General features: G+C 45.2%; 1 long non-coding RNA gene across 1 annotated transcript in view; it reads left to right on the top strand.

The window, feature by feature from the left end:
* The window catches only part of LOC143765043 (uncharacterized), a 117,747-nt gene extending 106,410 nt beyond the window's left edge, over positions 1-11,337 (top strand). The window contains exon 4 of the long non-coding RNA XR_013213317.1: positions 11,163-11,337. This is a non-coding gene — a long non-coding RNA (uncharacterized LOC143765043). The remainder of the gene's footprint in view (positions 1-11,162) is intronic.
* Positions 11,338-13,969: the final 2,632 nt, after the last annotated feature.

Here is a 13,969-nt window from a genome sequence, read left to right on the forward strand (position 1 = left end):
TTGCCAGGCGCTGTGGTTTTGTCCTGGAGCCTTTGGAATTTCCTATTCCTCTGAGGGGAATTGATGCTACACCATTGGCTGAGAATAAGCCTCAGTATTGGACGCAAATGACCATGTGCATGACTCCCGTACATCAGGAGGTGATTCGCTTTCTCGTTCTGCAAAATTTGCATGATGTTGTCGTTTTGGGTCTGCCATGGCTGCAAGATCATAATCCAGTTTTAGATTGGAAAGCTATGTCTGTGTCAAGTTGGGGTTGTCAGGGAATTCATGGCGATACTCCGTTGGTGTCTATTGCTTCTTCCACTCCTTCTGAGGTCCCTGAGTTTTTGTCTGACTACCAGGATGTATTTGATGAGCCCAGGTCCAGTGCCCTGCCCCCTCATAGGGATTGTGACTGTGCTATAAATTTAATTCCTGGTAGTAAATTCCCTAAGGGACGACTTTTTAATTTGTCTATACCAGAGCATGCCGCGATGCGGAGTTATATGAAGGAGTCTTTGGAGAAGGGACATATTCGCCCATCCTCTTCCCCTCTTGGTGCAGGATTTTTTTTTGTGGCCAAGAAGGACGGTTCTTTGAGACCTTGTATAGATTATCGTCTTCTGAATAAAATTACAGTCAAATTTCAGTATCCTTTGCCACTATTGTCTGATTTGTTTGCTCGGATTAAGGGTGCCAGTTGGTTCACCAAGATAGATCTCCGTGGTGCGTATAACCTTGTGCGCATTAAGCAGGGAGATGAATGGAAAACAGCATTTAATACGCCCGAAGGCCATTTTGAGTACTTAGTGATGCCTTTTGGACTCTCTAATGCTCCTTCTGTGTTTCAGTCCTTCATGCATGACATCTTCCGAGAATATCTGGATAAATTTATGATTGTTTATTTGGATGACATTTTGGTCTTTTCTGATGATTGGGAGTCCCATGTGAAGCAGGTCAGGATGGTGTTTCAGGTCCTGCGTGCTAATGCTTTATTTGTGAAGGGCTCAAAATGCCTCTTCGGAGTACAGAAGGTCTCCTTTTTGGGTTTTATTTTTTCTCCTTCTACTGTGGAGATGGACCCAGTCAAAGTCCAGGCTATTCATGACTGGACTCAGCCTACGTCTGTTAAGAGTCTTCAGAAGTTCTTGGGGTTTGCTAATTTTTACCGTCGTTTCATCGCTAATTTTTCTAGCGTGGTTAAACCTTTGACGGATTTGACCAAGAAGGGTTCTGATGTGACTAATTGGTCTCCTGCGGCCGTGGAGGCCTTTCGGGAGCTGAAGCACCTGTTTTCTTCAGCTCCAGTCTTATGTCAGCCAGATGTCTCTCTCCCCTTCCAGGTCGAGGTTGATGCTTCTGAGATTGGAGCAGGGGCTGTTTTGTCGCAGAGAAGCTCTGATGGCTCTGTGATGAAGCCATGTGCTTTCTTTTTAAGAAAGTTTTCGCCTGCCGAGCGGAATTATGATATTGGTAATCGGGAGTTGTTGGCTATGAAGTGGGCATTTGAGGAGTGGCGACATTGGCTCGAAGGAGCTAAACATCGTGTGGTGGTCTTGACTGATCACAAAAATCTGATTTACCTTGAATCTGCCAAGCGCCTGAATCCTAGACAAGCTCGTTGGTCATTGTTTTTCTCCCGTTTCAACTTCGTGGTCTCATACCTGCCTGGTCCGAAGAACGTGAAAGCTGATGCACTTTCTAGGAGTTTTGTGCCTGACTCTCCAGGAGTTTCTGAGCCGGCTGGTATTCTCAGAGAGGGAGTGATTTTGTCTGCCATTTCCCCAGATTTGCGACAAGTGCTGCAGAAATTTCAGGCGGATAGACCTGACCGTTGTCCACCAGAGAGACTGTTTGTCCCGGATAGATGGACCAGCAGAGTTATTTCCGAGGTTCATTCTTCGGTGTTGGCGGGTCATCCTGGGATTTTTGGTACCAGAGATTTGGTGGCTAGGTCCTTCTGGTGGCCTTCCTTGTCGCGGGATGTGCGTTCCTTTGTGCAGTCTTGTAGGATTTGTGCTCGGGCTAAGCCTTGCTGTTCTCGTGCCAGCGGTTTGCTTTTGCCTTTGCCTGTTCCGAAAAGGCCTTGGACACACATTTCCATGGATTTTATTTCGGATCTTCCAGTATCTCAGAAAATGTCTGTCATCTGGGTGGTGTGTGATCGTTTTTCCAAGATGATCCATTTGGTGCCCTTGCCTAAGTTGCCTTCTTCCTCCGATTTGGTTCCTCTATTTTTTCAGAATGTGGTTCGCTTGCACGGCATTCCTGAAAATATTGTGTCTGATAGAGGATCCCAGTTTGTGTCCAGGTTTTGGCGGACTTTTTGTGCTAAGATGGGCATTGATTTGTCTTTTTCGTCGGCCTTCCATCCTCAGACTAATGGCCAAACCGAAGAAACTAATCAGACGTTGGAAACTTATTTGAGATGTTTTGTTTCTGCTGATCAGGATGATTGGGTGACTTTTTTGCCTTTGGCCGAGTTTGCCCTTAATAATCGGGCTAGTTCTGCTACTTTGGTTTCGCCTTTTTTCTGCAATTCTGGTTTCCATCCTCGTTTTTCCTCGGGTCAGGTTGAGTCTTCTGACTGTCCTGGGGTGGATTCTGTGGTGGATAGGTTGCAGCAGATTTGGAACCATGTGGTGGACAATTTGAGGTTGTCACAGGAGAAGGCTCAGCGCTTTGCCAACCGCCGCCGCGGTGTGGGTCCCCGACTTCGTGTTGGGGATTTGGTGTGGCTGTCTTCTCGGTATGTTCCTATGAAGGTCTCCTCTCCTAAATTCAAGCCTCGCTTCATCGGTCCTTATAAGATCTTGGAAATCCTTAACCCGGTGTCTTTTCGTTTGGATCTCCCAGCATCGTTTGCCATTCATAATGTGTTCCATAGGTCTTTGTTGCGGAGGTATGTGGTACCTGTGGTTCCTTCTGTTGAGCCTCCTGCTCTGGTGCTGGTCGAGGGCGAATTGGAGTACGTGGTGGAGAAGATTTTGGATTTTCGTATCTCTAGACGGAGGCTTCAGTATTTGGTTAAGTGGAAGGGCTATGGTCAGGAGGATAATTCCTGGGTTGTCGCCTCTGATGTTCATGCGGCCGATTTGGTTCGTGCCTTCCACGCGGCTCATCCTGATCGCCCTGGGGGTCTTGATGAGGGTTCAGTGACCCCTCCTCAAGGGGGGGGTACTGTTGTGAATTCTATTTTTGGGCTCCCTCTAGTGGTCACAAGCGGTACTGTGTAGTGTTGTCTTTCTGCAGGTTGGCTGCATCAGCTGGTTCGTTATCCTTGGTTGGTTTCCTATTTAGCTCACCTGGAGACTCAGTTCCTTGCCTGCTATCAATGTATTCAGTGCTCTTCAGATTCCTTGTGTCTACCTTGCTCCCAGTCTCTCCAAGACAAGCTAAGTTTTTGTTTGATCATTTTTTGATTATCAGTGTTCATTATGTTTTTAGTCCAGCTCGCTAAAATGTGATTTCCTCGCTTGCTGGTTGCTCTAGGGGACTGAGTTTCTCCCCCCACACCGTTAGTTGGTGTGGGGGTTCTTGAAATCTCAGAGTGGATATTTTGTAAGGGTTTTTTACTGACCGCATAGATTCCCTTTTCTATTTTCTGCTATCTAGTATTAGTGGGCCTCATTTGCTGAATCTGCTTTCACCCCTGTGTATGTGCCTTCCTCTTACCTCACCGTTATTATCTGTTGGGGGCTTCTATATCTTTGGGGATTATTTCTCTGGAGGCAAGAGAGGTCTTTCTTTCTCTCTAGGGGTAGTTAGTTCCTCAGGCTGGCTCGAGACGTCTAGGATTTTTAGGCACGTTCACCGGCTACTTCTAGTGTGTTTGGATAGGTTCAGATTTGCGGTCAGTCCAGTTTGCCACCTCCCTAGAGCTTGTCCTATGTTTGTTACTTAGCTGGAGTAATTTGTGATCCTCAACCACTAAGGATCATAACACCAAGCCTTGCTGTTCTCGTGCCAGTGGATTGCTTTTGCCTTTGCCTGTCCCGAGGAGGCCTTGGACGCATATTTCCATGGATTTTATTTCGGATCTTCCTGTCTCTCAGAGGATGTCTGTCATCTGGGTGGTTTGTGATCGTTTTTCTAAAATGGTCCATTTGGTACCTTTGCCTAAGCTGCCTTCCTTCTCCGATTTGGTGCCACTGTTTTTTCAGAATGTGGTTCGTTTACATGGTATTCCGGAGAACATTGTGTCTGACAGAGGATCCCAGTTTGTGTCCAGATTTTGGCGGTCCTTTTGTGCTAAGATTGGCATTGAATTGTCTTTTTCGTCGGCCTTCCATCCTCAGACGAATGGCCAAACCGAACGAACTAATCAGACCTTGGAAACTTATTTGAGATGTTTTGTTTCTGCTGATCAGGATGATTGGGTGACTTTTTTGCCATTGGCTGAGTTCGCCCTCAATAATCGGGCTAGTTCTGCTACTTTGGTTTCACCTTTCTTTTGCAATTCTGGTTTTCATCCTTGTTTTTCCTCGGGTCAGGTTGAACCCTCTGACTGTCCTGGGGTGGATTCTGTGGTGGATAGGTTGCAGCAGATTTGGAACCATGTGGTGGACAATTTGACGTTGTCCCAAGAGAAGGCTCAGCGCTTTGCTAACCGCCGTCGCTGTGTGGGTCCCCGACTTCGTGTGGGGGATTTGGTGTGGTTGTCTTCTCGTTATGTCCCGATGAACGTTTCCTCTCCTAAGTTCAAGCCTCGTTTCATCGGTCCTTATAAGATTTTGGAAATCCTCAACCCTGTGTCATTTCGTTTGGACCTCCCAACATCGTTTGCCATTCATAATGTGTTCCATAGGTCATTGATGTGGAGATATGTGGTGCCTGTGGTCCCTTCTGTTGATCCTCCTGCTCCTGTCTTGGTCAAGGGGGAGTTGGAGTATGTGGTGGAGAAGATCTTGGATTCTCGTATTTCGAGACGGAAGCTTCAGTACTTGGTTAAATGGAAGGGCTATGGTCAGGAGGATAATTCCTGGGTTGTCGCCACCGATGTCCATGCGGCCGATTTGGTTCGTGCCTTTCATTCGGCTCGTCCTGATCGACCTGGGAGCTCTGGTGAGGGTTCGGTGACCCCTCCTCAGGAGGGGGGTACTGTTGTGAATTCCGTTCTCGGGCTCCCTCCTGTGGTCATGAGTGGTACTGTGTGAGTTTGTTCTTGGGCTCCCTCTGGTGGCCTTTAGTGATATTGCTGGGCTCAGCTACTTCATTTCCTTTAATGCTGGACCTATTTAACTCACCTGGACCTTCATTTGTTGCCTGCTGTCGGTGTATTCAGTCCTGTTTCTGAGAGCTCCTGAATATTCCTTGTGACCAGTCTCCTGCTGGAGAAGTTAAGTTTGTTTGTTCATTTTGCTCATTATTTCCTTGAAAACGTTTCTCTGTATATGATGAGTTCAGTCCAGCTTGCTTATATGTGATTTTTCGCTTGCTGGTTAGTTCTGGGGTGCAGAGTGCGCCCCTCACATCATGAGTCGGTGTGGGGGTTCTTGTATTCTCTGCGTGGTTATTTTTGATAGTTGACCGCACAGACTCCTATCTATTTTCAGTCTATCTAGTGTTAGCGGGCCTCATTTGCTGAACCTGTTTCATTTCTACGTTTATCCTTTCCCCTTAACTCACCGTTATTATTTGTGGGGGGCTGACTATAACTTTGGGGTTATTTCTCTGAGGCAAGTGAGGTCTTTGCTTTCTCTCTAGGGGTAGTCAGTTTCTCAGGCTGTGAACGAGGCGTCTAGGATTTTAGGAACGCTCCACAGCTGCCTTTAGTGTTTGTGGATAGGATCAGGATTGCGGTCAGTATAGCTTCCACATCCCCAGAACTTGTCCTATATTCTGGTCATATGTGTCAGGTCAGTTTTGAGATCCTACCACCGGATCATAACAGTCCTCTATACTGAACCTTCCCTGTGTGCCGCCCTGGGTAGCTTCCCCCTTATGACCCCCAGGAGAGGTACAAATCTCAGCAATTTGTTGGTTAGGAGCCATTATATCCCTGCCCCAACCAATTTTTTTGGTACAGGTGGTCCCCGCCCAGGCTGTACTCCCTGCGGGCACTGTCTTGCCTGCGCCAATGTCCTGCGCTGCTCCGATTTTACTTCAAGTGACGGCTCTAAAGTGTTCCAAATTAGACAGCGTATATCCTGTGGGACCACCAATGTCATATATTATGCAACTTGCCCTTGTCCCAGGATATACGTTGGTCTTATGTTGTGAATCCGCTTTTGGGCTCCCCTGGTGGTTGCTGGTGGTACTGGTGACTTGTGTGTCTTTGCTGTCTCAGTTCACCTGCTCCCATCAGTGTTTGGGAGTTTCCTATTTAGCCTTGCTCTCCAGTCATTTCCTTGCCGGTCATCATTGTAACCAGAGCCTTCGGTTGCATGTTCCTGCTACTAGTCTGCTGATCAGCTTAGTGGACTTTGTCCTTTTGTTTTGTATCTTTTGTCCAGTTTGCAGTTTTGTTATTCTCTGTAGCTGGAAGCTCTTTTGGGCTGAAATTGCCACTCCTGTGTCATGAGTTGACACAGGAGTCTTAAAGTAATTTCAGGATGGTTTTTTTGATAGGGTTTTCAGTTGACCGTGAAGTCCTCTTTTGTATCCTTCTGCTATCTAGTAAGTGGACCTCTCTTTGCTAAATCTACCTTCATACTGTGTATGTCTTTTCCTCTAAACTCACCGTCATTACATGTGGGGGGCTGCTATCATCTTTTGGGGTATTTCCCTAGAGGTAAGCCAGGTCTGTTCCTTCCTCTACCAGGGGTAGTTAGTCCTCCGGCTGGCGCGTGGCATCTAGGGTTAATCAGGTATGCTCCCTGGCTACTATTAGTTGTGTGGTAGATTTAGCTCACGGTCAGCTCGAGATTCCATCACCCAGAGCTCGTCCGTTATCTTTGTGTTTTGATGTTTCCCTGCCATTGGGAATCATGACAGTATGACCGGCCCGTGTTAAAGTTACTGGCAGAAGAAAGGAGAGAAAAAGAAGTCTGTAGAGTTTTTTTTTTTTTTCCTATGTTTGCTCCATAGTTGGATCAGTTGTATTTCAGCTCTAATTACAGCCTTTGCCTTTCTCTCCTTCTAATCCTTGAATGGCTCTGATCTCACCTGTTTAAAGATGGATCCTCAGAGCTTGGCTGCAGGTTTAAATAATCTTGCTACTAAGGTTCAAAATTTACAAGAATTTGTTATACATACTCCGATGTCTGAACCTAAGATTCCTACACCAGAGGTGTTTTCCGGAGATAGATCTCGGTTTCTGAATTTCAAATATAATTGTAAATTATTCCTTTCTCTCAGACCTCACTCCTCTGGAGATCCTGTCCAGCAGGTTAAGATTGTGATTTCTTTGCTGCGAGGTGACCCTCAAAACTGGGCATTTTCATTGACACCAGGGGATCCTGCGTTGCTCAATGTGGATGCCTTTTTTCTGGCTTTCGGCTTGCTTTATGAGGAACCTAATTTGGAGATTCAAGCTGAAAAAGCTTTGATAGCCCTATCTCAAGGGCAAGATGAAGCTGAGATATACTGCCAAAAATTTCGTAAATGGTCTGTGCTTACTCAGTGGAATGAGTGCGCCCTAGCGGCAAATTTCAGAGAGGGCCTCTCTGATGCCGTTAAGGATGTTATCGTCGGGTTCCCTGCGCCTACAGGTCTGAATGAGTCCATGACAATGGCTATTCAGATTGATCGGCGTTTGCGGGAGCGCAAGCCTGTGCACCATTTGGCGGTATCTTCTGAAAAGTCGCCAGAGAATATGCAATGTGACAGAACTCTGTCCAGAAGCGAGCGGCAGAATTACAGGCGTAAAAATGGGTTATGTTTCTATTGTGGTGATTCTGCTCATGTTATATCAGCATGCTCTAAACGCACAAAGAAGGCTGACAAGTCTATTTGCACTTTACAGTCTAAATTTATTTTGTCTGTAACCTTGATTTGTTCATTATCAGTTATTACTGTGGATGCCTATGTGGACTCTGGCGCCGCCCTGAGTCTTATGGATTGGTCCTTTGCCAGGCGTTGTGGGTTTGATTTAGAGCCACTGGAAGTCCCTATACCTCTGAAGGGTATTGATTCTACCCCTTTGGCTAGTAATAAACCACAATTCTGGACGCAAGTGACTATGCGTATGACTCCAGACCATCAGGAGGTGATTCGCTTCCTTGTGTTGTACAATTTACATGATGTTTTAGTGCTTGGATTACCATGGTTACAATCTCATAACCCAGTCCTTGACTGGAAAACAATGTCTGTGATAAGCTGGGGATGTCGGGGGGCTCATGGGGATGTACCTTTGGTTTCCATTTCGTCATCTACTCCCTCTGAGATTCCAGCATTTTTGTCTGATTATCGTGATGTTTTTGAAGAGCCTAAGATTGGTTCTCTCCCTCCCCACAGAGATTGTGATTGCGCCATAGATCTGATTCCTGGCAGTAAATTTCCAAAGGGTCGTTTGTTTAATTTATCTGTGCCTGAACATGCTGCTATGCGAGAGTATATTAAGGAGTCCCTGGAAAAGGGACATATTCGTCCTTCTTCATCTCCTTTAGGAGCTGGTTTTTTCTTTGTGTCTAAGAAGGATGGCTCTCTGAGGCCTTGTATTGATTATCGACTCCTGAATAAAATTACAGTCAAATATCAGTATCCGTTGCCTTTGTTGACTGATTTGTTTGCTCGCATAAGAGGGGCTAAGTGGTTCTCTAAGATTGATCTTCGTGGGGCGTATAATTTGGTGCGAATTAAGCAGGGGGATGAGTGGAAAACCGCATTTAATACGCCTGAGGGCCATTTTGAGTATTTAGTAATGCCTTTCGGCCTTTCAAATGCACCTTCGGTCTTTCAGTCCTTTATGCATGATATTTTCCGTGAATATTTGGATAAATTTATGATTGTGTATTTGGACGATATTTTGATTTTTTCTGATGACTGGGAGTCTCATGTTCAACAGGTCAGGAGGGTTTTTCAGGTTTTGCGGACTAGTTCTTTGTGTGTAAAGGGTTCAAAGTGTGTTTTTGGGGTTCAAAAGATTTCTTTTTTGGGGTACATTTTTTCCCCTTCTTCTGTTGAGATGGACCCTGTTAAGGTTCGGGCTATTTGTGACTGGACGCAGCCTACTTCTCTTAAGAGTCTTCAGAAATTCTAGGGCTTTGCTAATTTCTATCGTCGATTTATAACTGGGTTTTCTGGCGTTGCTAAACCTTTGACTGATTTGTCTTTTTCGTCTGCATTCCATCCTCAGACTAATGGCCAGACGGAGCGAGCTAATCAAACTTTGGAGACTTATTTGAGGTGTTTTGTGTCTGCGGATCAGGATGACTGGGTTGCCTTTTTGCCGTTGGCAGAGTTTGCTCTTAATAATCGGGCTAGTTCTGCCACTTTGGTTTCCCCTTTCTTTTGCAATTCAGGGTTTCACCCTCGTTTTTCATCTGGTCAGGTAGAATCTTCGGATTGTCCGGGAGTTGATGCTGTGGTGGATCGGTTGCATCGGATTTGGGGACAAGTGGTGGACAATTTGAAGTTGTCCCAGGAGAGGACTCAGCAGTTTGCTAACCGCCGGCGCCGTGTTGGTCCTCGCCTTTGTGTTGGGGACTTGGTGTGGTTGTCTTCCCGTTTTGTCCCTATGAGGGTTTCTTCTCCTAAGTTTAAGCCCCGGTTCATCGGTCCTTATAGGATTTTGGAGATTCTTAACCCTGTGTCCTTTCGTTTGGACCTCCCGGCATCTTTCGCTATCCATAATGTATTCCATCGGTCGTTGTTGCGGAGGTATGAGGTACCGGTGGTTCCTTCTACTGAACCTCCTGCTCCTGTGCTGGTAGGGGGTGAATTGGAGTACGTTGTGGAGAAGATCCTGGACTCCCGTATTTCCAGACGGAGACTTCAGTATCTGGTTAAATGGAAGGGCTATGGTCAAGAAGATAATTCTTGGGTAACTGCCTCTGATGTTCATGCCTCGGATTTGGTTCGTGCCTTTCATAGGGCTCATCCAGATCGTCCTGGTGGTTCTCGTGAGGGTTCGGTGCCCCCTCCTTAAGGGGGGGTACTGTTGTGAATCCGCTTTTGGGCTCCCCTGGTGGTTGCTGGTGGTACTGGTGACTTGTGTGTCTTTGCTGTCTCAGTTCACCTGCTCCCATCAGTGTTTGGGAGTTTCCTATTTAGCCTTGCTCTCCAGTCATTTCCTTGCCGGTCATCATTGTAACCAGAGCCTTCGGTTGCATGTTCCTGCTACTAGTCTGCTGATCAGCTTAGTGGACTTTGTCCTTTTGTTTTGTATCTTTTGTCCAGTTTGCAGTTTTGTTATTCTCTGTAGCTGGAAGCTCTTTTGGGCTGAAATTGCCACTCCTGTGTCATGAGTTGACACAGGAGTCTTAAAGTAATTTCAGGATGGTTTTTTTGATAGGGTTTTCAGTTGACCGTGAAGTCCTCTTTTGTATCCTTCTGCTATCTAGTAAGTGGACCTCTCTTTGCTAAATCTACCTTCATACTGTGTATGTCTTTTCCTCTAAACTCACCGTCATTACATGTGGGGGGCTGCTATCATCTTTTGGGGTATTTCCCTAGAGGTAAGCCAGGTCTGTTCCTTCCTCTACCAGGGGTAGTTAGTCCTCCGGCTGGCGCGTGGCATCTAGGGTTAATCAGGTATGCTCCCTGGCTACTATTAGTTGTGTGGTAGATTTAGCTCACGGTCAGCTCGAGATTCCATCACCCAGAGCTCGTCCGTTATCTTTGTGTTTTGATGTTTCCCTGCCATTGGGAATCATGACAGTCTTACCACTCGTGAACTTAGAGTCCGTGTACGGGAGCACGTGCGGGACATTGGTGCGGCCAAGATGGTGTCCGCAGTGATGGATTTAAAGACAATCCCTCGACACTTTCGTTTACATCATAATTGTAACGAGAAGATGCTCACAGTTAGGGGTATTGATGTACTCCATCTGGGTATAAGAGGTGGCGACAACAAAAAAAGGTTTGCACAGATCGAAACCAAGTGGATCGTTCTGCTTGATACCATGACTCCGAAAGGTTTAAATGAATCCCTTAGCTTTGCTCCCTACCTCTGAAATGCTATCTCCTTGGCTCTCTGTTCTGATTGTGTCACCTCCCATTATTATCCCTCCAGTGGATATTTATGTGTTTTTATTTTTCTTTTAATTTGTAACTTTCTTTCTTCTTTGTATCATCAGCAGTACTCTTCATCCATGGGACCTGTTTTGATCTCCCCTTTCCTTTTTCCCGTTACATACTGCTGGCATCTGTATACCATTATTGGACCAATCAAAATATGTGGACGCTCCTTATGGACAAGAACCCGGTGCCTGCTTTCTACATATATATGGACATTTTCATATAACTTTTCAGCTTTTTGCAGCACTATATGTGTATGATTGTACATTCTTTTGCAGAAATAGAGTATATTATGATCTCTCCATACATAATGTCTGTGTCTTAATACGTTGCCTATATAGTAGGATACGAAATAGATATAGAATCACTGCACTCAATGGCAAAATATGCTTTCAAGTGAATAAATTTTATTTACGGTGATGGGTGAAGCAACAGTTTTTGACGTTTCGGCCGGACTCCGGCCTTTATCATATAGTCGCTGGAAAAAATAAAAAACAATATATACAATCAGAATGTTTCATATACAAATATACAAAATATTTACAGAATATAAGAGAGCCAGCATATCCAGGTTTGTGTGGGCGCAAATATGCAGATGCATTTAGGCTGGCGACATCAAAGAACAAAAAGATACTGGGTAACAGTAGTACAAGAATTGGCATAGAACATAAATGATTAGAATTAAATCTAAATTAAATAGACATGGAGCATACCCTTTAAGGTCACCGAAAGATTATTGGCACCCTTTTTTGGAATATCTCAAATTGATGATGTACATCCTAAAGGTAAAGGGATAAGGGGAAGAGTTGTTAAGAAGATAGCCTAGATATCACTGGCAAAGTGTAACATTGGGGACAGAAACATTGATGTAGTCTGTAGTGGTGCATCTCTCAACGATGTGATGTGACGTGACCGAGGGTAAGAAATGAAGGAAGGAAAAAAGAAGGGAAAAAGGAAAAAAACTATATATATACCAGTTTAATGGATGGTCCAGGAGGGGTTTGCGGCAAGCCAAGGGAGCACTGTCCTGACTGTAACAACTGAGCTATAGTGGGTAAAGTGGTCAGGGTGAGGATATGGCATATACTAGCGCTAGAGTCGATTTCCGAGTGAGCAGTAAAAACAGTACTTACAAGAATTGGTGGCGCAGTAGTCCTGCGGGAGCAATGACGTGCTAGTGCAGTATATGTGTACTGCACTGGAGGAGGAACAGGAGCAGCAAGCCAGTGGAGCGCTGTCATGACCGTGGCAACTGAGCTGTAGTGGGTAGAGTGGTCAGGGTGAGAATATGATATCGCTTGAGTTCAAGTGGGTGGTAAAATAGTACTTACTAGGATTGGTGGCGCAGTAGTCCTGCGGGAACAATGGCGTGCTGGTGCAGCGTGTGTGTACTGCACCGGAGGAGGAACCTTTTTCACATCGTGCCGTCCGGTCATGTGACCGGAAGTGAATGCGGAGCTACTGCGCCTGCGCAAGACCATAGCATGGTGTCGCTGGACACCTGCGCCTGCGTGTATAGTGTAACACCGCTCCCTGTCATGATGCAGAATGTCATGGCAGTTTGCGGTTAAGGAGGGGGAATAACTGGCGATATAGCGCACGCGCCAGTAGGACTGCACTAGCTGGGAATGTCTGCGCCTGCATGGGTGACGGGGCCGCATTAGTACTATTAAAGAAAGAGAGAGGCACTAGTAGCTAGAGATGAAAGTAGAATCACCTTATATAAAAAAAGGGGGAATGTTGGCAGTGTAAATATGGTAACAATATACAGCACAATCGGCGGTTCGTACAAACAGAATGTTGGTAGTATATATAAGGTAACTATATATAGCACAATCGGTGGTCAGTACAATGAGGATGGTACAATAGACAATTGAATAAATAAGTAAATGAATAGGTAAGCAATTGAAAAAATAATAATAATCGGCATTTGTAGGAGTCCAAACAAAAGAAAAAATTGGAGGTAAGGAAAGCAAATGAAAATAAGAGAAAAAAAAGGAAACAAAAAGGGGGAAAAAAAGAAAAAAAGAAAGGGGGGGGGGGAAAGCAAAGAACATAACCCAAAAAAAAGGGGGGGAAGGAGCAAAAAAGAAGAGGGATGCAGGTTGGTCTTACCGCCCCAGAAGAAGGATGAAGAAACTGAGACAAACGATTTTTCAAATGATTTTTCAATGGGTCTAGGGAAAGAAATATATCAGATTAGCCAATCTATTTCTCAATTTAACCCTCTGGGGTGTAGGGTATCCAAGGTGTAGATCCAATACGTTTCCCTTTGTTTTAATAAGCGGATGTGGTTTCCACCTCTTTTTGGTCTTGGCACTTTTTCAATAATCTGGTACCTTAATTGAGATACATTGTGTTTTGCCTCTTTAAAATGTGCTGGTAGGGGTAGCCATGTCTTACCACAACGGATAGTGGACTTATGTCCAGAAATACGGTCACGTATGGCCTGGGTGGTCTCTCCCACGTATAGCAATCCACATGGGCATTTTATTATGTATACAACAAAGTTTGTTTCACATGTGAAGATATCTTTAATAGGGTATGATTTGCCTGTTCGGGGGTGTACAACTTCATTACCTTTAATGATGTTTGAGCAACTCATACAGTTTAGGCACGGAAAAGTGCCAGTTCTGCGAAGCCCTGTGAGGGTACGTGTTGATGTTTTGTTGTTATGTCCTATGTCAGCTCTGACTACCCTATCTTTGATGTTTTGAGGTCTTCTGAGACACATTAAAGGTGGATTTCTGAATACGGTGATATTGGGATATGCTTTCGTAAGGAGAGGCCAATGTTTGTGAATCAGATTGTGGACTCTGTTCATGGATGGATGATGGTCATGAACAAAAGGTAACCTGGATGGTTT

This window comes from Ranitomeya variabilis, chromosome 4 (genome assembly GCF_051348905.1).
Source record: "Ranitomeya variabilis isolate aRanVar5 chromosome 4, aRanVar5.hap1, whole genome shotgun sequence".
NCBI lineage: Eukaryota > Metazoa > Chordata > Amphibia > Anura > Dendrobatidae > Ranitomeya > Ranitomeya variabilis.